This window comes from Podarcis cretensis, assembly GCF_951804945.1.
Source record: "Podarcis cretensis genome assembly, chromosome: 9".
Taxonomy (NCBI): Eukaryota; Metazoa; Chordata; class Lepidosauria; order Squamata; family Lacertidae; genus Podarcis; species Podarcis cretensis.
The window spans coordinates 36,854,569-36,879,090 of NC_137178.1; the positions used below are offsets into that span (position 1 = coordinate 36,854,569).

The 24,522-nt window shown below is 41.6% G+C and overlaps 1 long non-coding RNA gene across 1 annotated transcript in view; it reads right to left on the bottom strand.

Moving 5' to 3' along the window:
* Positions 1–3,508: 3,508 nt before the first annotated feature.
* LOC307223521 overlaps positions 3,509–24,522 on the bottom strand; it is a 33,447-nt gene continuing 12,433 nt past the window's right edge. Inside the window, exons 2-3 of the long non-coding RNA XR_013842121.1 lie at positions 5,745–5,825; positions 3,509–4,995 (exon numbers count right to left, since the gene is read on the bottom strand). This is a non-coding gene — a long non-coding RNA (uncharacterized lncRNA). The remainder of the gene's footprint in view (positions 4,996–5,744; positions 5,826–24,522) is intronic.

A 24,522-nucleotide genomic window follows, 5' to 3' on the forward strand; every position in this document is an offset into this window, starting at 1 on the left:
AACAGGCAGCATGCAATGCCTTGGGTTGGCCATGCACCCAGCTGAGCTTTTAGCTATGCTGTACTTTGCCAGTGAGGAAGTAATATTTATTTCAGGCTCAGGAGAGCTTTTAAAGAGAAATCACTAGTCACTGTGTTTTGTTTTTCCCAGTTATGCATGTAGCAATCTCATTTGCTCCTGTAAACTTACATTTTGAAACAAAATAAAAAAATTCTTCCAGTAGCACCTTAGAGACCAACTAAGTTGAACACTTTGTTAACAGAGATTACTAGGTTATTAAATAAATTCAATCATAACTGGATTTGTAAGTGGTTGCAATGGAGAGTATGGCCAGATTTGCTCATAATGGTAAATCATAAAGCATATAAAATGACTTACCCTGCATGAGACGATCACATGGCCAGTGAGGACGGTGCTTAACCATGAAGAAGAAGAAGAGTTTGGATTTGATATCCTGCTTTATTACTACCCGAATGAGTCTCAAAGCAGCTAACATTCTCTTTTCCCTTCCTCCCCCACAACAAACACTCTGTGAGGTGAGTGGGGCTGAGAGACTTCAGAGAAGTGTGACTAGCTCAAGGTCACCCCGCAGCTGCATGTGGAGGAGTGGAGACGCGAACCCGGTTCACCAGATTACGAGTCTACCGCTCTTAACCACTACACCACACTCGCACTCGGTTCGGATAACACAGCAATAATTTGACTTAGTTCAGTACAATGTGGGAGCAAAAAGGACTGGGGAGGAGCAAAGTGACTACAAGCTACTCTCCAGGAGTCCATCCTTTGCACAGTCCTGGGAAGCCATATTTTTACTTGCTGTGCTATGCAAACCAGGCCACTGTGGAAACAAGGTTTGTTATTGGGCTTACCGATCATGGTTTGTTTGATAGAAGTAACACTTAAATTACATAATTATTATTGGCAATTCAGAACACAGTAAAATACACCCATTACAAATTTGTGATTAAAACATCTCAAACTACATAGCTAAAAAGCAAATAACTTAGTGAAGCAGACAATGATATGAAAACAGCTGGGCTCCAAATTCCATGTATGTTGTTACTAAGCCAGGTATTGTGGTTTGTTGCTCCTGGTCAAGCTGGATGCCACCTGCATATTCACAGAAAATAAATAACTATGGTTTACAATGATGTGCAAGCACAACTGTTGTCTTCCATGAATAAAACTCCTTAAATACCATGTAATTCCGCAGGAAAATGTATATTACATTTTATTTTATAAGCAACTGTTAAAAAATGTTCAATGTTACCTGGAATGTTAACATACAGCATTATTAATTTATTGCATAATCAAAAACGTATTTCATTGTTATTACAATAAAACTTTTAGAAAGCAACTTAAGAAACAGTATGTCTCTGTAGTACAGTTTAGTTACATTCTTTATTAACAGAATTCATGTTGCATGATCAGCCCTAGGAACTACATAAATGATTTGCTAATCACTTTCACTGGATATACTGATTTGCAGAGATTTAGGCTGCAGTCCCAACCCCACTTACCCAGGAGTACACCCCTTTCTGAGTAGACATAGTTAGGCTTGTGCAATTAGTGTGAAGTTCTGTGCACACTTACCTGGGAGTAAGTCCTGTAGAATTCAACAAAGCTTTCTTTTCAGTACACACGTATAGGATCGTGCCATTTGAAACTGGAGCTGTGTGTAACACTATTATCTTCCATCCAAATTGCAGTATAAAACAGAGTGTCAATAGAATTTTGAGAGTTACCAATAATGCCTGGTTTTAAAGTGATCTTGGACAAGTGGGCCAAAGTATTTAAAATCTTGCTTCAGAGATTTATTGTGCAATCCTACACACATTTACTCAGAAGTAAGCCCCATTATGTTCAGTAGAATTTATTCCCAGGCATAAGGGTATAGGATTGCACCTTCCAACAATTCAGTGTGAAACACAGAGTGGGATAGTGAGGGAGTGGGAGGTGGGGAGATAAATCTAAGGAAAAATTAAGTGCAGGAAAGTATTTAGGAACTTTGGTGAGAATCACAAGAGCTACATTTTCATGAGCGCTGTTCATAGATGTGCAGTTTGAAACATTAAGGCCAGAAGTCACTATTCCAACAACATCTCCCTACTAGGATATTTTCTCCCTTCTTCCAAAAGCTTTAAATCAAATCACAGGCTAGAAAAATAAAACAAAACTCTCAGATAGAAGCATATGATTCTGTTCTTTATAAAAGTTTCAATCCTCCATGGTACAGATTCCTGGCAGCCAAACCCGGCCCTTCCTTCATTCGAACATCATTTAGGGTATATGTATGCTGAGGGACTCTCACCAACATGTAATGACTCGACAAGGGAGCCCTGCTCTCAAGTGGCAGATAATTAGGCTTCCCCCCTCCCCTCCACTCAGTGCCACTGTTCCGAGTCTCCATCTCTCAGCTGTACCCTTAAGAGCAGCTGATCTGCAGCCAAGCGCTGCACACTCCCCACAGCCAGCGACTTCCTCTGAAGCTGCAGCACATAATTATAACCAGCTGTTAAGGGTTGTCTGAGAGCAATCCAAACAGAATCTTCATGCCCAGAGACTGAAAGCCACCCCCCACCCGTCCCTCCTCCCCATTCCGGGCTTTGCTACAGTGGATAAGCTGCAGGAAGCCCTCTCAATATTTCAGTAAACAAGAGCAGTGACTCCCAGTGTTTGCTGTACCAACAGAGGTGTTAAGTGGACAAGGCGGTTCTGCCACCTCTCCGGAATCTGCCTTTGGTCTCCTGGCTTTGCCTGGCTTGCTTAAAACACAGGCATGCAAGCTCCTTCTGCGGCACTTGCTGCCAAGTCAGGGTGACTCTGCTGTAACCAACATAAGCACTCAGCCTCCTTGTTGTTGGCACTATTTCTGCAAGCTTCCTGCTCAGTGGCATTATACTTTGGACTACCAGGCACTGGGGAATAAGCAGCAGGTGGAAGATATTATGACGATGCCCTTCCGGCTTGTTGGCTTGCCTGCCTGGCTCTTTATGGGCAGGCGCAGAAGACTGAGCGAGATGGACTAGGAGCCTGACTCTGCACGGAAATTCTTACAGCAGGCCTATGATAGAGTGGGTGCATTTCTCCATAGCAGAGGTGGAGAATTTTCAGAGCAAGGAGCAAAGCCCCTTCTCCCCCAAGCATGCCAGGATCATTATCTTGCACTGCAACACTTAACAAGATTAACTAGGGCAAGGAAATTGGAGATCCCATGTGCTGTGGATTCTGTTTTAGGGCCAGTGGGATGGTGTTTAACTTTTCCTGTTTGTGGTTTCCTTCCTCTGGCCCTAGTAATTGACCTATGGGACAGCAAATGCATGCACCCATAGATAATAGGAGCTAGTGTGGCTATAGGGAACCCGCGGTCCTGGACTCCCAACTCCCATCAGCCCCAGCCTGAATGGCCAATGAACAGGGATGATGAGAGCGGTAGACAAACTGCATCTACAGGGCCACCAGTTCCACCATTACTTGGCGCAAGCTGCACATTGCAGGTTTTGCAAGCGTTATGAGCAGCCACAATTGGTGCTAATTTGACAGTGGGACCAATTAACCTCACCATGGACAAAATTGCCTAACTTTTTCCCAGCCTCTAGAGGTGAGCAGAAGCAAAAAAATAAATAAATTAAAAAATACCCCCCTCCCATGCCACACCTGTAACGGCCATGACAATTGTTGACAAAAAATGCCCTGAGGTCACGAACTGTTTCTTGGCTGCAATGGACTTTGGGCAACTAGACATTATATGAAGTGTTGTGTTATTTTCCTCTGTGCTGTTTTCAGAGAAAAGTAACACAGCACTCCTTATGATAGTCTCAGCAGAAAACAGAATCACTGAGAGAAGACAATATTATCTGCCATATTTTAATTTTTCCTGTGGGGGTAGAGAATTCAATCACTGGCTCTGTAAGGCAGGAGATCCGAAGCAGTATTAATGGAAGGTTTTCTGATGTTATGCTTACTAATGTCTTATTTAAATGGAGATTCAGAGTCCTGTAGATATAAACTGGGATTTTGCTTGATGGTGTAAATTTTATACACTGTAAAATAGGTACCATGTTGAAGATACTGGGAGTCCAGGGATTATAAATGGATGGCGATGATGGCGACTGAACTAGGTCAGACAAAGTAAGTCCATCCCCCCTTTTCTTATTTTGGAAGCATACCTGGTAGCAATAGTGCACTCTGTAAGCGACTCATAAGCCACTGTATTTATTCTGATGCAATATTACATTCATTGTAAAAAGGAGTAAGATTGAATTCATGTTCTGTCTAATGTGAGATGGAATCTTAATTCAGAGTTTCACATTTATTAATGGTTCTCTTCCACCCAGCTATGGCCTGTGAGTTTTTCTGCTCATAGCAAAGTTTCCTAACTTGATTCTTCTTTTAACGTCTCCCATCCCATGTGAACTAGACTGGAAGAGTATTTGCAATGTGTTGCTATAAATGAATCATCTAAGAACAGATGTTAGGTTGTAATCACATCCCCACTTACCTGGAAGTAAGGCTCTCTGAAAACAGTAGGTCTGACTTCTGAGTAGCATGGTTAGGATTGTACTGTGACAGTTGCTGCACATAATTCCTCCGCTGTGTGTTAGGAACAGGAGTCATTAACCCATTGAGCTCAGTATTGCCTACACTGACTGGCAGTATGGTTCCTTAGGGTTTCAGACAGAGGACATGCCCAGCGCTAACTTGAGAAGCTGGAGATTGAATCTGAGGCTTTCTTCACGCTAAGCAGATGCTCTCCTGCTGAGTTGCAGCCCCATTCCCAGCTAGTGGGCACTTAGCTCACATGTTTCTGATCTCTGTTTAGTGTTTCCTGGTTGCAGTACAATATAGACAATTTAAAAACATTTTGCAAAGCACCTTTGTGTCACTGCACTTGAGGTTGCTATTACTTTTGTCTGGCAGGCAGCTTGCACTGTGCTGTTGACCAGTTGAAGTTTGGCAGATGAAGCTGTGTTTCCGAGTTCTGTCATACACAACCTTTAAAAAAAAACACGGAATGGAAATATAGTTGGCAACTCTAAGTATGTTGGCACATAGGAAAATGGGAAGTTTACTTATATTAAGCCAGTCCTACTGGGCCATTCAAGGGATGCGGGTGGCACTGTAGGTTAAACCACAGAGCCTAGGACTTGCCAATCAGAAGGTCGGCGGTTCGAATCCCTGCAACGGGGTGAGCTCCCATTGCACGGTCCCTGCTCCTGCCAACCTAGCAGTTCAAAAGCACCTCAAAGTGCAAGTAGATAAATAGGTACCGCTCCGGTGGGAAGGTAAACGGCATTTCTGTGCACTGCTCTGGTTTGCCAGAAGCGGCTTAGTCATGCTGGCCACATGACCCGGCAGCTGTTCGCCGGCTCCTTCGGCCAATAAAGCGAGATGAGCGCCGCAACCCCAGAGTCGGCCACGACTGGACCTAATGGTCAGGGGTCCTTTTACTTTTACTGGCCCATTCAGCTCTGTGTTCTCTACACTGACTGGCAGCAGCTCTCCTGACATCTCCAACCTGAAGATGCCTGGGGTTGAATTTGGGGCCTTCTGCATGCAAGGCAGAGTTCTCCACCACTGAGCTACAGCCCTTCCCCACGTTTCTCCATATCCTATTCTCACAAAGTTACTTTGCTGAATACTCAGTCTATTCTGAAAAGGCAGGGAATAGATAGATTTAAAGTGGAGACAGACAGTGCTTAATTTCAAAGATGTCAGGTTCAAGTAGGGCTGCGTTACATTACCGGGATTTCAAAGGTGGAATTGACGGTCGGGAGGGATTTCCGAAAGGTGGCACTTTCTCCTGGATCTTAGGCAAGTAGTTTCTGAAAGAAGAAGAAAAAGCTCAACAATTTGGGGGTTATCTAAAAAAAGCTCAGCTAGGGGAGTCCTGGTTTTTACTTTTTGGAATATGGCAACCCTTGCTTCAAGCCCCTCCAAAAGGCCATTCTCCTTCATTCTGTAAGTGATGGGAGATGTCTGTAGTCACTGTCTGCTCCTGCATGAAGGCACTCTGTGCACATTTAGAAACATTCTTAGGAAGACAGGAAGGTACATTATCAGGGTTGTCTAACACTGATTGGCAGTGGCTCTCCAGTGTACCAGACTGGGTTCTCTCCCAGCCCTTCCTGGAGATCCTGGGGATTGATCCCAGGATCTTTGGCATGCAAAGCAGATGCTCTCTACCACTGAGCTATAGGCCATGAACCTGGGCATTAAAAAGCAAATCCAAGTCTAGTCCCAGGCATGAATTATGTCCTCCATCTCAAAAGTGAAGGACTGAGGAGGTCCCCTGGAATTTCTGCCTTTCTTTGTTCTTACAAGCATGCACCCGTATTTGCTGACACCCTTTTGGCACCATCCTGACTGCTGTAGGTTTTAGGATCCTGAAGCTGTGCCCTGAAAGAGGCAGAGGGGTCCCCATTCTCCACCTTGAGTTGGAGCTGTCAGCAGCAGGAAACACACTGTGCAGGAAAAAGTCTCAACCTGCTGCTGGTTCTTTGTGTTGAACGCTGGCTCAGCGCCATTCCTCTTCCTTCTTCCCATGCTGCTCTTTTCCCCAGTCCCTGTCAGGCGTCCAGCTGCTGACAAGCAAAGGGGGAGTCAAGGGAGCTGGGCTGCTCCGTTGTTTTGAATGCTTTAGGAGTGTCCCTACAGATTTGCTGCTACCTGCTGCAGCTGCTCCATCTACTGGCCAAACACAATTACTGCAAGGCTACGGCAGCTAGTCATGTTGGGTGAATTTTAAGTGGATCATGGTCTCCAGGGGACAAAAGACCCCCGCTTTCCCCCTAGGCATCTGAAAGGTTTGCAAAAGCTCACTTCGGAATCCTGAGTAAAAGCAAAACCTCTTACCTGCAAAGTATGTCAAACTCGCCTCATTTTTCTTTTCCAGAATTCTGCTTCTTAAAACATTCCTGATTCCATACCCCACCCCAATGAATTAAATATAATTTCTACTCACACTGTGTTCATCTTTAAACCCAGAGATATATATATTTCATCATGTGGAAAATAATATGGAATGCAATGTGATGACATACAAGTAGGGAGGCTGGTTTTACTCATTGGGCTTACATCTTGTCCACACCAGAGTTTACTGTGTTTTCGCCCTCAGTTACCCTCAGACAACACTATAGGAGCCAACTCCTAGGGGGCCGAAGGGTCTTTTGCTCCCCCAATAAAATATTTGAGGGGACTGACCCCCCCAAGGTTGATGGGCATTGCCATTCAAATGGTGCTTGTACGGTGTCATGTGATTGATTATTTGGGTGGGGCTTAACTAGGCTCCCCCAATATTATATTCAGGTTGGTACCCCTGGACAACACCAAGCCTGATGCTTATCTCCTGTAAAATTCAGGCCTGAATAATCTGATAAATTGTGGACAATTAGTCTCCAAGTTGATCCAGCTGGAGTCACAGAAAATTTGCCTCAGTGTTTTGGGGTGGGTGAATAACTTGTCACTTTCTGCAACTCTCCATTCCATGCCCACTACTTCCTCAATGCTTTCATTTGTTTTCTGGCTATGCTCATCACTAATTGTGGTGTGCTCCTGAACAGAGGAGCTATGCTTATATACACCCCCCCCCTTGATTCTTCAAATTTGCACAAAATCAGAAAACTGCACAAGCAAACCAGATCAAACAGCCTCTAGAAGTTGGCTAGGGTCTTTCTGAAACCTCCTTAAATAGTGGGAAGTTAAAGCTATAAGCATGAGAGTGTTAAAATAATGTGAGATCACACAAATTTTTATGAAATAATAAGTTTGCAAAGATAAAAGGAAGAGTATAAGACATGTAAATGTTACAGAGAAAGAAATGCAATGCCCCCAAATTACAGAAACCTAAATTACTCCCTTTGGAGAAAAAGCAAACCCAAACAGGATAAACGTGATCAAACCCTAGCCTAGACAATCCCTTAATTTGCCAAGGTTCCTGTTCAACTTAAAAGTACTTCCATGGCAGTTATGGCTGCAGGAAGTTTCCATATCTCCCAGCTGGTCTTTCCCAAACTGGGATCCTACATTGCTTTGCATTGTTAATTTCTTCTTGTTGCTAAGGGAAACTGAAATTACATAATTGTAATGCTCTAAATATGTAAGGTCCTGGAGCTCTTGAACTAAAGCAGTTTCAGATAGTACACTCAGAGTACAAGTGGCATTTGACTGATGAACATGAGCAGAGCCTGCTGGATCAAGCCACTGGCTCGTCTAGTCCAGCATCCTGTTCTCAGGATCTGGCCAACCAGATGCCTGTGAGAAACCGGATTCAAGCAGGATTGTTTTATATTGATTGTAATGTTATTATGTCACAACTCAGCAGCTACTTTGAAGGTATGTTCACAAAGAGGAACATACCATTTTAAATACATAAGGGAAATGCAACCAGAATCATGGGGTTGTATCCCATTAAGTCATAGAGTAGATCTACAGAAATGTATGGATAAGTTAGCAATGACCATCTTATACCCATAGATCTCAGTGAGTCTAATCAGAGTGTGACTTAATGTGATACATGCCAAAGAGCTTAGATCAAGGGTAGCCAATGTATATGGCATAGCTCAGTTGGCAGAGCGTGAGATTCTTAATCTCAGGGTTGTGTGTTCAAGTCTCATATTGGGCAAAAAAATTCCTGCATTGCAAGGGGTTGGACTAGATGACCCTCGTGGTCCCTTCCGGCTCTACAGTTGGGAACTGGAGCTCAGCAATGCCTAGATGGCACTACACTGGCAATCCCTGGCTTAGAATTAGTATGTTTATGTTGTTGTAGCTCAGAAAATACAAGGATGTGAATTATATTGACTCCAAACAATTGAGTGAATTATTTACACTAACAAGAAATAAGTTTGTTTCTCACTGAGGTACCAAACTTGTGTCTGGATAGCAGGAGGCGGCTCATATTACTTCCTTCATACAAAAATACAACAGTTGTCGCTTCCGGGTTGGCACCATCGCCGAATGGCGGACTCCCTCTGAGCTCCGGAGGGAGCCTGCTCGGCAGGGGCTGGGTTCTACCGCGCCGGCGACGCGGGGACCCTCAAAAACCATGGGCGCTGAAACCCATGGGCATGGTGACTCGGCGGGCACCGTTTGTGTCCCCCCGACCCGCGAAGAAGCCTTTTTAAAGGCTGCGGAGCGGGTAACAGGGGGGGGGTGGTGGTGCTGTGAGTCCTCTGCTTCCCCTGCCGAGCGAAGCCGCATGCCATTCAACAGAGAGTGCTGACTTCTTCCATTGAAAATTTGGACTTTAAAAGAATAACCTGTGAGTAATTGGAACTTGGATTAAAAAAGGGGAAAAATTCTTTTTAAATTCGGAGCGAGCGGGGGAGGTGCAAAAAGGAAGTCAGCCTCCCCCCTGTTGTAGAGGAGCTAAAGCAAAGGATTTGACAACTAAGATCGAGTGCAACCTTTTTTTGATAAAATTATTAACTTCGCGATGGAAAATTATAAGACTGGGCTGGAGGAGAAAAGTGGAATGTGAATTAAAAGGCAACCCCCCCCCCGGAAACCCCGGGAGCGATTCGTAAGAGCGCCGGGAGAGGAGAAATAGAGGTTTTGACAACTGTCAAAGGAGCTGTCAAAGCGGAAGAACAAAAAGAGAACTTTGTTACGAGGACTTTGCTGGTCACATTTGTTACAAATTGGATATAAATTGTTTAAAACAAGGAATAATAAGTTACTTTGACTGTTGGGTGTGATCGGGAAGGAAACTGAGCTACTATAATCCCTCTAGAGGAGCTGTGGGACACTACAAGTATTGTTGGCATCGAATTTGAATAGGACTTTTTATCTCCTGGGAAACTGCAGAAATGGAACACTATTTTGTCTACAGAGGTCTACACACTAAAGGAGACAATAGATTTATCTATTGAAGAATGGAAGGGACTTGACGTAATGTTTTGTTCCTGAATAACAAAGCCTCTGCAGAGGAATTAGAAGCTTTTTGGAATTAGAACATTTGTGCAGGAGAGCAGGAAAAAAAAAAAAGAGGAGGAGAGAGAACAACAAGAACAACAAGAATAACAAGAACTGGACAAAGTTGGAAGATAGACTCCTTCCAAGATTGGACATGTGAAATCAAAGATGACCAAAAGACGGCAAAGACTAATAAAAAGACAGCAAAGCGGACTGGTGAAGGACTGTGGTTTAGATGTGGGAGCTCCAGGATGACAGTAGATATTGACGGACATTGGGAACGCAACCGGGAAAGGGGGGAGGGAAATTTGGAATCCAAAGGGTGTTAAATTACATTTTATTCTTTTTTCTATTTTTCTGTTTATTTTAATCTGTATTGCATATTAAAGAGGGGAACTCGTGGAAGGGAACAGGTCGATTTTAGGGGATGGGAAAATATTTTTTAAATTGGGTCAATGATAAATAATTTTAAAATTTGGGGTAAGAATTTGTTGAATCTATTTGAAAGAATTGGAATACAAGAGGGGGAGGGGAGGGGAAGTCCTGGAAGGATGCCAATGAAAATTAGGTTTTAAATTTGGATGTTTTTCTTTTTCTGTTATATTTGAAAATCTTCCCTTTTTTTTACACCGCTTAGGTATTTTAAATATATTAAGCAGTATAGAAATTAAATAATCAATCAATCAATAAAAATAAATTAGTATGTCAGGGAAAGGCTGGCCTAGAATCTAGCTTTCTATATGGAGGGATTTGTTTGTTTGTATGTTTGGAGTTTTAAATGATACAAGCCACTTCTTGCAATCTATAGTGGCACAGCCCAGACATTCCAGTGAAAACGAAGCCATAGCAATTTCAAATTGAGGTGAATAATGAAGCACTACTGCTGTTTTTCTGACCAAAGTGTGGTCTGAATCTTGACCTCTTGGTGATATTAAATTTATTTTTTCACACAGCCCACATGAAGCATCCTATACTGGTTCTCTTTAATAACTAAAGGTTAATTAAATCATAAAGCTGAATTTCTTAAGCAGAAAGATATGTTGGAATGGAAGAGATTTATGAGCATGCTTTGAAAAGCAGGTTACCTGACTCATTTTTTGACCTTTCACATTGAACAAGAAGTTGTTGTGGTCAGTCCATCGCTACAAATAAAATTCAAAAATTCAAAAAAATAAAATTCAAAAATTGTCCAGTAGCACCTTAGAGATCAACTAAGTTTGTTCTGGGTATAAGCTTTCGTGTGCATGCACACTTCTTCAGATACACAATAGCTGGTCTCTAAGTTGGTACTGGACAATTTTTTAAATTTATTTTGACTGCGTCAGACCAACATGGCTACCTACCTGAATCTACAGATAAAATTATTTACTACATGTTAAATCATTAATGGTGAGTTATCAGTTGTCAAAGATGATGAGGGTGAGAAGTCTTCCTTCTGGCTTGAGAATTTGCAGGCAGCTCTGCCAAATTAGCAGGCATTAGGAAATTGAGGACTTATCTGCTCATCTACTCTGAAATGCTCCCCAACTGCATTCTAATTACTCTCAATTTTTCTGCTACAATAGCACATGCTATTGTCCACACTACTGTCATGTAAGCACAATAACTTGGTGGATCCCTTTAGTCAAACCTGGGGAGGGGCCTTACGGGCAGGAAGAGTCTGGTGTGTGTGAAATGAACCCAGAATGGTCAGAACTTTAAGAATTGTGACCTTTCATTGCTTTGTTTGTATACTTGCTGCATTTATATATCGCCTTTCTGCCAAGGCACCCAAGGCAGTCTGCAGTTTTAAAATACTAAAACAAACAAATGAGATACTGCTTAATATAGAGTGATGGAGCCCTCTGAGGCAGCTAACAGCACAAACTCTGTGGCCTGAACTTTCTCACTTCTGGTCATACAGAGCCCTCAACCAGAACCAATCAAAACCACTGATGGTTCTGTCAGGAGCCAATGATGTATGTGTTCCATGACCTGACCAATATTCGTATGTAGGGGTTGCCCAGGTTGGCCCCCACCAATGGCATAGGCCTGGGTGTATGTGCAAAAACTACACCTCTCCATTCTGGTTTGAAGTGGCTAGGAGACTGCCCGCCCATCCACATGCTCCCTGGGCCACTCTGCTGCTTTTTTTGGGGGGGGGGGAGATGCACCAATATATCTCATTGTCAAGGGAGCAAGTGATGGGGGGGCACTGATACAGCTCCTTATGTGCGTGGGAGCACCGATACGGCTCCTTGCCTAGTGCACAAGGTAGCCTAAGGTATGCCTCTGTCAATATGTTCAAAGTTGTTTAATTGCACTAAATATTAACCATACCCAATTACATTTTGATAAACATGAAAAGGATTGTTTAGTGCTTGCCAGTTTTTCTGGTGTCTCTGCACCCAGAACTCTGGAAGGCAAGATGAGATGCTTCTTAGTCGACTACTGGGCAGAATCCTGTTTGCATCTTTTTGCTTTTATCAGCACAAGTTTTTTTAAAAAGAAGAAAAACTTACTTAAAAATAAAAAATAATCATGACACCTGAGACTTCAGGGTGGATAGCTGGAATATCCCTGATATGCAGGCGGGGGGGGGGGGGGCTACAGCACTGCCTTTAGTGTGGAGAAAAAATGCTGGTGCTATTCACTACTTTCCCTGCCATCTTCCTTCTGCCTTGTCAGCTCAAGCCTGTATTGGATATGACAGTAGAGCCACCTTTGTATTCCCTGCCCTCTTAGCACTGTGGTCAAAAGGATGCTGCTGCAAAATCTGTTCCATATGGTCTCTGGGGAACGCTTGAGTATGTAAAATCTGAAGCTCATAACTATCATTAAGAACCTGGGCAATAGCTTGATCTCTGGAATAAAGTTCTGGATAATAGGTTCATAATGTTGACTTAATTGTGGTTCCACTATGCTGATGGTCTGATGTAGAATTCAGACCTATACAAAAGGGCACTTCTCAACAACACCAAATTCAATGGAAAATATTTAAGGATATGCTTAATTCTCCCACTGAAATCATTTAGACCTAAAAATACTGTTACTTTGCCTGCATTGCAACCTATGTTAAGAGGCTTTGAGGAGAATTGGCGGTGACAGTGATGGGCCAAATGCCTCCAGGTCTCTTTATCTGACGCTTGGGACCCTCCATAGGCCATGCACCCTTCTGAGCCCTTCCTCATCCAGTCTTTCTGCCTGGCTGGAATGTGTCTTTGATCATGCTTCTCACTTCCTTGGAAGGAGAATAGAGAGCACTGTAGGAGTATGTGTAAAAGTAACCCGCTGCACAGAGGTAAAATTTATATTCATTGTTTCATCCATTTTGTCTCTGGCCCCACCCACCACTGGCATGTGGCCCCTGGAAGGTTATGCAAAACGAACAGCAGCCCTTCAGCTGAAAAAGGCTCCCCACATTCCCTTCCTAAATGATGAGGCTCTAGAAACATATCCAACCATTACTGGGATGACGAGGTGATTAATGTTATCTCACACAAGTGGCCTCTAAGATGCTTACTCCTAAACTGAATTCCCCTCCTCCCTTCAGCCCCCAAGCTACATGCTGTAGAGCAGTCTTTGCCAAACACATGCCTGCCAGATATTTTAGACTACAACTCCCATCAGCATGAGTGTGCCAACTGGGGCTGATGGGAGTTGTAGTCCAAAACATTTGGCGGCATCAGATTGGTAAAGACTGGCCTAGAGTTAAAAAAAAATACCTTGATGATACCAGGTTGACGAAGGCTGACCTTCATATGCCACTGGGTGTTTAGTTCGGATGCCCTGACAAAAGCATGTGAATAGAATAGACTACCAGATTATACAGTGGCCATCTTTGCTACTCATGGAACCTATGAAACTAGAACTCCTGTTTATCCAAACCTTTGCCTATGTCACTGCTTCAGCTGTTCCTGGATAATCTGAAGAAGGGGAAAATGTTCTGTACTTGGTGTTCCCATTGTTTCCAGAAACCCCATTCACTCATTTTGTGGTTTGTCTGATTTTAGCTCTTTTCTTTAATTAAGACATCTTTCTGTGGCTTTAGAGATATCACTGCATGCTTTGTTCCTAGTTAAAGGATTACATTATTAAATCATTCTGCTCTCTACTCTTCAAAATTACAAAAACAAATGAAGTTATATCATTTGAATTATAAAATGATAATTTCTTCAGTTCAATCCCAATCAGAAGTACAACAGTTTAGATTTATAATAATCATGTTCAAACATATTCAGATTATAATTACTTTTCTTCTGGTAATGATAGCTCATCTGATTGGATGATTGCCTATTTGACTTTGATAAGTCTCAGAGGTCAAAGCAGAGATAATTGCAGACATCTGTTTTCTATGGAAAAATAAAACCTTGGAAAATAATGTTTAAAGTGACATCTGCAAATAGGTTAGAGGGAAGAAAACATGTTGCACATTTTAAAAGAAGCACAAAACAGTAGGAGTTCTTAGAACTGTGTTGAACAACAGCTGGAGGAGAGCCACTTTGCTACAGTGACTTAAATACTAGTCAGGAACTGATAAGGCCTGGGTTCAAATCCCCTCTCATTCATGAAGTTCACTGGGTGACTTTGAACTAATAACTATTTCTAAATCTAGCCTGTGTCACTGGGCTGTTAATACTTGGGGCTGTTAATACATACAAATGTATGTACAAATGTGGGATACAAATGTGACCTCCCCTATAGAAACTTTAGAGCTCAGATTTGATTAAAGCAGTATATTTTCTGACAGTGCAGCATGTTAAGTTCAAGCCTGCTGTCTACTCTTCAGAATGACAAAGTACAGGGCAGCTTGTAAGTAGAATCAAAATTGTTCTTAAAATAAGTATACTGAAGTATTATAGGCACATGTTCTGCTTAGTTGTTTTACCGACGGCAACAATGGGCAAACCTGGTGTCCTCTAGATGTTGTTGGATTACACCTCCCATCATCCTTGACCATTGGCCACACTGGCTGGGGCTGATGAGAGTCGGAGTCCAACACCATCTGGAGGGCCACATATTCCCTCTTCCTAAGCATTTTCAATGTTTTTCAGCCTTTGGCTCAATTTGCTCCTTCCAAACTTCAGTTGTGAACTAAGGGACTGCCTGTAGGAAAGTTTGTTTGTTTTTTGCTTCCCAACTTCCTTTCTAAAAATCAAGCTTTGGGTGCATTCTGGGTTTCACCATCACAGGACAATAGCCCCCCTCTCCCTGTCCAATGTATTAAGCTGGCCATATCTACTGAAGTGCTGTTAGGTATTGTGTAAGTGGCCTTGCAAATACATTATGAACTTAATTCGTTCTGGAGGTCCATTCTTAACCTGAAACGGTTCTTAACCTGAAGCACCACTTTAGCTAATGGGGCCTCCCACTGCTGCTGCGCCACTGCCACACAATTTCTGTTCTCATCCTGAGGTACAGTTCTTAACCTGAGGTTAGCAGAGTCTGTAACCTGAAGTGTTTGTAACCTGAGGTGTTTGTAACCCGAGGTACCGCTGTATGGCTTCAGGTACCTCTTTGAAATGTGATGGTCCAGACACTTATCAAAGCTCTCCTCTTCCCTTTGCAACGGTCTTATAGTAGGCAGAAATGTTAAGCTCTGCCTATCGTGGCTGGGTAATTCTCATCACCTCCTTTGCCAGTCTTATTAATAAAACATTGAATGATGATTACCTTGGGATTTGCCAAAACTCAAAAGACATTGAGATAAAGTTTGATTATTATTTTTTAGAGTGACAGATGATAATGAAATTGTAACAGAGAGTTCCATTAACCTTACTGGTGCTGTGTCATATGCTTTTGCCTCCCCTCCCCCCAAAAACACATTATTTCTGAGTGATTTGGTATACATAAACGTAGTGAATGAGACACAGCATAACAATGTTCTCTAAATGACAAATGCACTTATAAGAATGAAGGTGAAGAAAACTAATTAATAGAGCACTTTTTTTTTGGTCAAATCACACATTAATATTGATGTGATGTAGAACAATATGAAGTACAGTAGTCAAATGGTTTAGGCTTTTTACCATATCCAAGGTCGTTTTTAGTTTCCATCACAGATCTGTTATACTTGTGCAATTCCTTTAAAAAAGGTAGAGAATGGTCCCACAGTTCTGTCCATTGCATATTTGGGACTCTGCATGGAATGTCTGTCTCACATGTGATGCTGTGTGTTGGATGGATGGGAGGAGATAAGGAACATAAAAATATCCTTCCCAGATCAGACTAAAAGCCTATGAAGTCTAGCATCCTGTTTGCCACAGTGGCCAACTAGATGTCAATGGGAATCCCAGGGCTACCTAAGGCGAAGGACAAGGCAGTGCCCTTCCTCAATGCGTGTACAGAAGACATTTGGACATCCCTGGTGACAGGATAGCAGAGCTCTGTCCTCCAACATCTTGCCGCCACTCCCCTCATCTGCCACCCGAGACAGCTGCTTCACCATGTCTAATAGTAGGGTCAGCTCTGGGGAAGCCTGAAATAGCCCTCTTCCATTGTTGTTCCCCAGTGACTGACATTCAGGAGCTCTTCTTCTTTACCATATAAACTGGAGCACCAGCTATGTGACTTCTGATCAGCCAGACCATACTCCTCAAGTCTACATTATCCTTTGATATATAGCTAGCTTGGTTCTCCTAGCAGCAGAAGTGCTTAAAGTAAATGGGAAATGCTTCTTGAGGCATAATGACAGCATCTCCTCTGTCCCTTTGTTTTGACAGCAAGCAATATTTCTGAAGTCTGCAGGGAACTGTTCTTCAGGGTATAGTCAGTAGAGGTATACCATTTCAAAATTGCTGCCAATAGGAATTAATATAGCTTGGGACATCCTCTGCCCATGCTTTGCCAAGGCTACCACTGCCAGTGACAGTCAGAACTGCTATTCTATTAGTTGGCTTTGCTTACAGGGACTGTAATGACAAAGGTGCCCCCTTCTGCTTTTCATTAGTAGTTATCAATCTTCATTGGAAAAGGCAGCAGTTTCCTTGTGAACTCTCTGGGGGCAATAAGATCAAAATACCCTTTCTGCGAGGATCAGCTTGGAGTTCTTTATGTTGCTGTCACACCCAGGTCACTACTGCATTTATAACATGAAAAATTGTAATTAAGAGCAGAAAGCTAAACATCACCTGGATGAAGTAGGAGAAATTGAAGGCAATAGCTATTGATGTCTCCTGGCTCTGCTGGGTATATTTTATGTTCATTTTTGGCTTATTTTAATTTCCTTGATAACAAATTAAAAACCAATTCCCACATTCTAGCTCAGCGATGACTCGTCCTTTACTGTGTATTATGATAACACTATTGATCACACCAGTTTAAAGCATCCGTCATTTTGAATAATTAATCTCTAAGCACGAGTTAGCTTCAGACATGGATGCTATCATCAACCATCTTTTCAGACATCTTTGCATCAGGGAAAAGCTGACTGCCTGACTGCCAAAGAAGCGTAAACACACAAGGCTCAAGGAAAAATCAAGACAGAAACAGCTGAGCAAACACCCACACCACATTATTATTATCATTATTAATAATATATCCATTTAAATGTGTCCCAAGACAATCTACAAACGTATCATAGAACAGCTAAAGGTAGATTTAAAAGCAATACAAAATGGACACCTAACGCAAACATCCAGCTTGTTGAAACGGAATTGGTTTTGAAAAATATGGGTTGTGGGCACTTTTTCTATCTTAACAGGGATATCATTCCAAAAAGCAGGGGCAGCATTCCTAGTAACTAGAGATTTATTCATGTTAAAGGAGATTATACTGTATAGCTCAACATGGCTGTCCACCTGAGTCCTCTCTATAGATCTACGACCCTATGCTCGACAATCAAGATAGTGGTTGGGAGTGAATGACAATCTGTTTAGAGATCAGGAGATTACTAAGAAGGCCCAGAAAGCATTGAAGGATTACTTTGAGATAAATATGAACACTGCGGTGGAAAAAAGAATTATTTGGGATGCAAGTAAAGCTGTGATGAGGGGGTTCTTGATACAACAGAATGCGGCAAGGAAGAGGATACAAAATGACAGAAAAGATAAGATTTTGGAGAAAATAAAAGAATTAGAGAAGAAGTTAAGATCAAACCCGAAGTCCCTGCCGATCTTGAGAGAAATCAAACTCTATCAAGCACAGTATTCTAAACTGATAAATCAGGAAATAGAGTGGAAGATTAAATTAATGAAACAAAAAACTTTTGAATCGGCAAACAAATGTGGGAAACTGCTAGCTTGGCAGTTGAAGAAGAGACAAAAATTGAATACAGTTACAAATTTGGAAATTGAAGGAAGAAATATTCAGAACCCCACGGAGATTAGAAAGTGTTTCCAGAAATACTTTAAAAAATTATATACTCAAGGGCCGCAGAATGAGGACGAGATAAAACAATTTTTGGAGAAAAATGGACTTAAAAGGTTGTCACAAGAAAATAGATCTCTCCTGAACAGTAAAATAACATGTCAAGAAATTGAACAAGCCATTCAAAACATGAAACCGGGCAAATCTCCAGGGCCAGATGGGCTAACCTCCAAGTATTATAAGATATTAAAAGACCATTTGATTCAACCACTGATGGAGGTTAGCAATGAAATTATGGAGGGGAGGAGGGCGCCGGAATCGTGGAAGGAAGCTTTCATCACATTGATACCAAAATCGGAAGCTGAAAAGACGCAACTCAAGAACTACCGTCCCATCTCCCTTTTAAATGTGGATTACAAAATTTTTGCAGATGTTTTGGCAAGTAGATTAAAAAAAGTTCTAAATGAAGTAATTCATAAAGACCAGGCAGGCTTTCTCCCAGGTAGACACATGTTTGCTAATACAAGGAACATTATTGACATTTTGGAACTTTTGCAAACTGATATAAATACAAAAGCAGTGTTAATCTTTATAGATGCGGAGAAGGCCTTTGATAATATCTCTTGGAAATTTATGAAGGGAAATTTAAAAGAAATGGGAGTGGGTCGGGGTTTTGAGAATGGGATTGATGCAATATATTCAGAACAAAAGGCTAAATTGATAGTAAACAATGTGGTTACTGAAGAGTTTAAAATTGAAAAAGGAACACGACAAGGCTGCCCGATTTCCCCTTTGTTATTTATATCAGTTCTGGAGGTGCTCTTGAATATGATTAGAGGGGACCGGTTGGTGGAAGGGATTCAGGTCGGAGCGAAACAATATAAACTTAAAGCTTTTGCAGATGACCTAGTTTTGACCCTGCAGGAGCCAGAATCTAGTACAAAAAGAGTATTACAACTGATCCAAGATTTTGGTCGGGTGGCAGGATTTAAACTAAATAAACAGAAAACTAAGGTGTTGGGGGAAAATCTGACAGATGCAGAGTCGGAACAGTTTCAGAGAGAAACGGAACTAACTGTGGTTAAAAAAGTAAAGTACCTAGGGGTAAACATAACAGCAAAAAATCTGAGTCTATTTAAGGATAATTATGAAAAATGTTGGTCTGAAATTAAGAGAGATTTGGATAGTTGGACAAAATTGAAGCTTTCTCTGTTAGGCCGAATCGCTGCTGTTAAGATGAATGTATTGCCAAAGATGTTGTTTTTGTTTCAAACATTGCAGATTGTGGACAAGACAGAGTGCTTCCGGAAGTGGCAGAGAGATATATCTAGATTTGTCTGGCAGGGCAAAAAGCCCAGAATTAAGTTTAAGATACTAACTGATGTGAAAGAAAGAGGGGGCTTTGCCCTGCCAGACCTAAAGTTGTATTATGAAGCCGCAGCTTTTTGCTGGCTAAAAGACTGGCTACTTCTCGAAGACACTGACGTATTGGATTTGGAAGGGTTTAACAATGCCTTTGGTTGGCATGCATATCTATGGTACGATAAGGTTAAGATTAATAAGGTCTTTAAGAACCATATTGTCAGGAAAGCAGTTTTTAAAGTCTGGACAAAATACAAAGACTTACTGGAAAATAAAACCCCGAGGTGGCTTTCACCCCTGGAAGCTAAGGCCCGAAAAAGACCCAATATGGAGGCCAATTGGCCAAAATATTGGGAAATATTAGAAAAAGACGGAGATAACTGGAAATTGCAGAGTTTGGAGAAAATGAAGGATAAAGTGCGAGACTGGTTACATTACGCTCAGATTAAAGAAGTTTTTAAAAATGACAAAAAGGTAGGGTTCCAGGTGGAGAAATCGAAGTTGGAAACAGAATTGCTAGAACCAAAAACTAAGGTATTATCAAGAATGTATAACTTGCTGCTGAAATGGAATACACAAGACGAAATGGTTAAATCGGTTATGATAAAGTGGGCTCAGGATATTGGGCATAATATTATGTTCGAGGACTGGGAAAGGTTGTGGACCACTGGGCTGAACTTCACTGCATGTAGTGCTTTGAAGGAAAATGTAATGAAAATGATATATAGATGGTACATGACCCCAGTTAAACTTGCCAAAATATACCATTTGTCTGATAATAAATGTTGGAAATGTAAAGAACACGAAGGAACATTCTTTCACCTCTGGTGGACTTGCCCTAGAGTGAAGGCCTTCTGGGAAATGATTTATAATGAGTTGAAAAAGGTATTTAAGTATACCTTCACTAAGAAACCAGAGGCCTTCCTTCTGGGCATTGTCGGCCAGAAGGTGTTAAAGAAGGACCGAACATTTTTTATGTATGCAACAACGGCAGCAAGGATACTCATTGCCAAGAGTTGGAAAACTCAAGATCTACCCACACTGGAAGAGTGGCAGATGCAGCTGATGGACTATATGCAACTGGCCGAGATGACTGGCAGAATTCGAGACCTGGGAGAAGAGAGGGTTGAAGAAGACTGGAAGAAATTCAAGATTTATCTACAAAAGTATTGTAATTTGGTTGAAGGTTAAGAAGGATGCTAGATCATAAATAATTGCCTACCACTAAATTAGATTTGAAATTGATGATAAGTGAGATTGAGGGAAATATAAAATTTGTGGAGAATAGATTAAATTAACTGAACAAAATTTAAGAATATAAACAAGATGATAAATTGCTGGGAAAAATTTATAACGATGTAAGTGGGAGTGGGAGACGTGAGGGAGTCCAAAGAAGTTCTGAAAAATGTGTTATGATTTATGTTATATTGTTTATTATTTTTGCATTTTGTATTTTAAAAAATCTTAATAAATATTTATAAAAAAAAAAAAAGATAGTGGTTGGGAGGGTGAGGTGGGCAACACAGAATTAAGGAACATGGTGTCTCTGAGCTCATGTGAGTCTAGGGATTTGCTTTCAGCAACAGTCTGGGAGTTCACAGTCCTGGTAGGTCCTCCTACATGAGAGCCTCAGTGGGCAGAGCTCTGACTTCTGACCTTCTCCTTGTTTCTGCTTCCCAGGTGCTCCCTTATCTCCATTCCTAATACTAATTACTCATAACCTTGAGAACTGCCCTCCCCTGAAAGTGAAAGAGATAAGGAGTCTGGTGGTAGCATAACTCAGTTTTGGAGTTCTCGGGCTCCATGCTCATTTATAATCCATATGTTGCATTTAATTTTCAAAAGTAATCCCATGTCCTGAATGTACTTATAAATACTGGAAATGTATTGAATTCTGATTTAAAAAATAAATAAATTTAGAATGTAGCATAGTAAATGAGGGATAACAGATAATTAAACAAATTCAACAAAAATTAAATAAATAGATAAAGGAATTGGAAAATGGAGTGAAGAGACTGACAACATTTAGCACCTCCCAATTTCATTGGTGAAAACAGCAACTAGCACATCTGATGCTTTTGTGTCTCAGCCTTTGCAAGACTGCACACAGTAGGTTATTGTCACTCGCCATCCATCTTTAACAAGCTGTGCGTTTTACCTGAAATATCACTGCTTTATTAGTCTACAGCGGTACCTCGGGTTACAGATGCTTCAGGTTAGAGACGCTTCAGGTTACAGACTCCGCTAACCCAGAAATAGTACCTTGGGTTAAGAACTTTGCTTCAGGATGAGAACAGTAATCGCGCGGTGGTGGCACGGCGACAACAGGAGGCCCCATTAGCTAATGTGGTACCTCAGGTTAAGAACAGTTTCAGGTTAAGAACGGACCTCCGGAACAAATTAAGTTCTTAACCCGAGGTACCACTGTACACTAAGCAGATACTTTTCTTCAGAGCTAATTATAAAAAAAATCCACTGGCAGGTGCCTCTTTCTTTTTCTAACAAAACACATTCTTCAGAAACACTGCACTTTGCATTCTGTTCATGACCAAGAACTTAGAAAATCTTCACTCAATTATGTAGAAGAAAAGTAAATATAGTCACTTCCGTTGAACTAATTAAATGCTGAATAACAAACACACACATATATATTCAATGCATGTCGTGGGCATGATTCTGCAAGGCTTAACAGGACCATTTTTCTGCTTAGAACAATTTTTATGTGACTTGACTACCGTGAAAAGAACTTGACATGCAGCATAGCAAAACCTCCTCAATAAATAATCCCAACTAGGCTAACAGAAGTGCATTCAGATCACAGCTGAACTCTTACTAATTAATTATAATGATAGCAATAAAGCATAATTTTTCCTTGGATGTAAAAGTGTGCAAAACATTTCTTTTCTTTTTTTTAAGGCTACATTACATCTTGTCTCGCATAACAAGAAAAGTCCGCTCTGATTTGAGTCTCAATGTCACTGTGATGCCTACTTTAATGAGGCTGGTAGACATTAATCTCCCACAGATATACAGTAGAAGAGTTACAGAGTGATCCTATCCTTGAGTTAAGTCTGCTGAGTAAGATATGATTGCTCCTAAGGTCAAAAAAAGATAGCATTGCTCCTATGTGCCAGTGCAGCAATAGCCTTGCCTCTGTGATGAAGCCAACAGTTCACTGGGCACAAAATGGCCAAGGTGGGGATATGGCAAGGGAGGAGCAGAGCTTAAGTGGGACCCTATGACAGCTCAGTGTTCATTTCCACCTTCTGTAATGGTGCAAAATTGCACCAACGAAACAGGTGGTGTTAAGTAAAACGTTCTGGGAGACATCCAACTATGTCATACTCTTAGCATAGACCAAATTAAATCAATGGACTTAAATTTCTTAATTTCAGTGGTTCTACTCTGAGTATCTTAAACCCACAAGAATTAAGGAACTGGATCCCATCCTCCTATTGGAGTCATCGGAAACCTGAAGGTTACTGCCCCTATAACCTCCTCTTCCCCCACCAGCCAGCTCCTCAGTTCCACCTAACTCAAGTAGCCAGTCATGGCACAGCACTGAGAGAATACAAGCCCCAGCAAGAGAACATATTTCTTGCATATCAAGGTATCTGAATATATATCATAGAAACATAGACTCAAAGAATTGTAGAGTTGTAAGGGACCACGAGGGTCATCTAGCCCAACCCCCTGCAATGCAGGATCCCCCCCCCCAATGTGGGGCTTGAACCCACAACTCTGGGAATAAGAGTCTCATGCTCTACCATGTGAGCTATGAGGATGGGCTATGCAATTGTTTCATTCACACATGGACAAAAATGAAGTGTAACGACTAACAGACAAACTGATTTCACCACTTTCAGAGAGACAATTAATTTATGTCACAGTTCTACAAACCCTTTAATTTTCATGTGTGAACTTTACTATTTCATTTTATGTAATTCCTTAATACACAATTTTATTTTAAAAAATGAGAGTAATCATACAATTGAATGAACAGTAGGAGTTGTGTCAAGTTCTCAAGTGCCAAGAGAATTGCTACTGCACTGATTTGTTCAGCACATAAGACTGAACGCTATTGATTATGAAAAGGGGATTCCAGCATTAAAGTGCTGAAAGATTACCTCACTGCTGATGGCTTATCCTAATATGAAATCACGCATCAGAAAGAAACCAATGAATAAGTACAATAATGTATCCAGCTAAGTCATATTCAGAGGAGACCCACTGAAGTTAATGGACAGGGAGCATTCCTAATGGAAGCCATCTTAAAGTAATCTGGTGTAAAGTGTGCTGTTCAGGAACTCCTGAGAAGGGTAAAGGCTGGGTAAGCTGGCCCCAGCCCAGCAGAGAGAAAAGAAGGCAACAAAACCCAGAGAGCTAGCTCAGGCAGTATTACTATGGGGACAAGCCCACCTGTTGACACACAAAGGAGAGTTCTTAAGTGCCCTTATCAGTTGTGTATGAACGGAGAGACTTCTCAGAGACAGCTTATGGTAAGTGGCTTGAAATTGCCAGCACAAACAAATAGGGGACAGAGCACACAAATGGTGCCCCTAGCAATGCTCCCAGAGGCAGCCAATCAGCACACACTGTATACCACATACTCCAGGCATGCCCACCACAAGCTCCACCAAACCCACAGCCACATGTAACAACAGATGATTGGGTGAACAAGTGCACATGAAGCACACCAACACACCCTGTGTCCCACTTCATGCAACTCATAAGCACCCCGAAGATACGCCTGCAGACACCCCAAAGAACATGCAGGATACATGGGGAGATGCCAAAGGACAGTTTTATTGAAAGCACCCTACTGAAAGCTGGGTCCTGGCTGAGCTGGGATGGGGGAATTATACTGGCAGATCACAGCTGAGCTGGGAACCAGCTGGCTGATACAGAGATCCACTGGATCCTAGTTCACTTATCCCAGCAGACCTAGGATTAAGATTG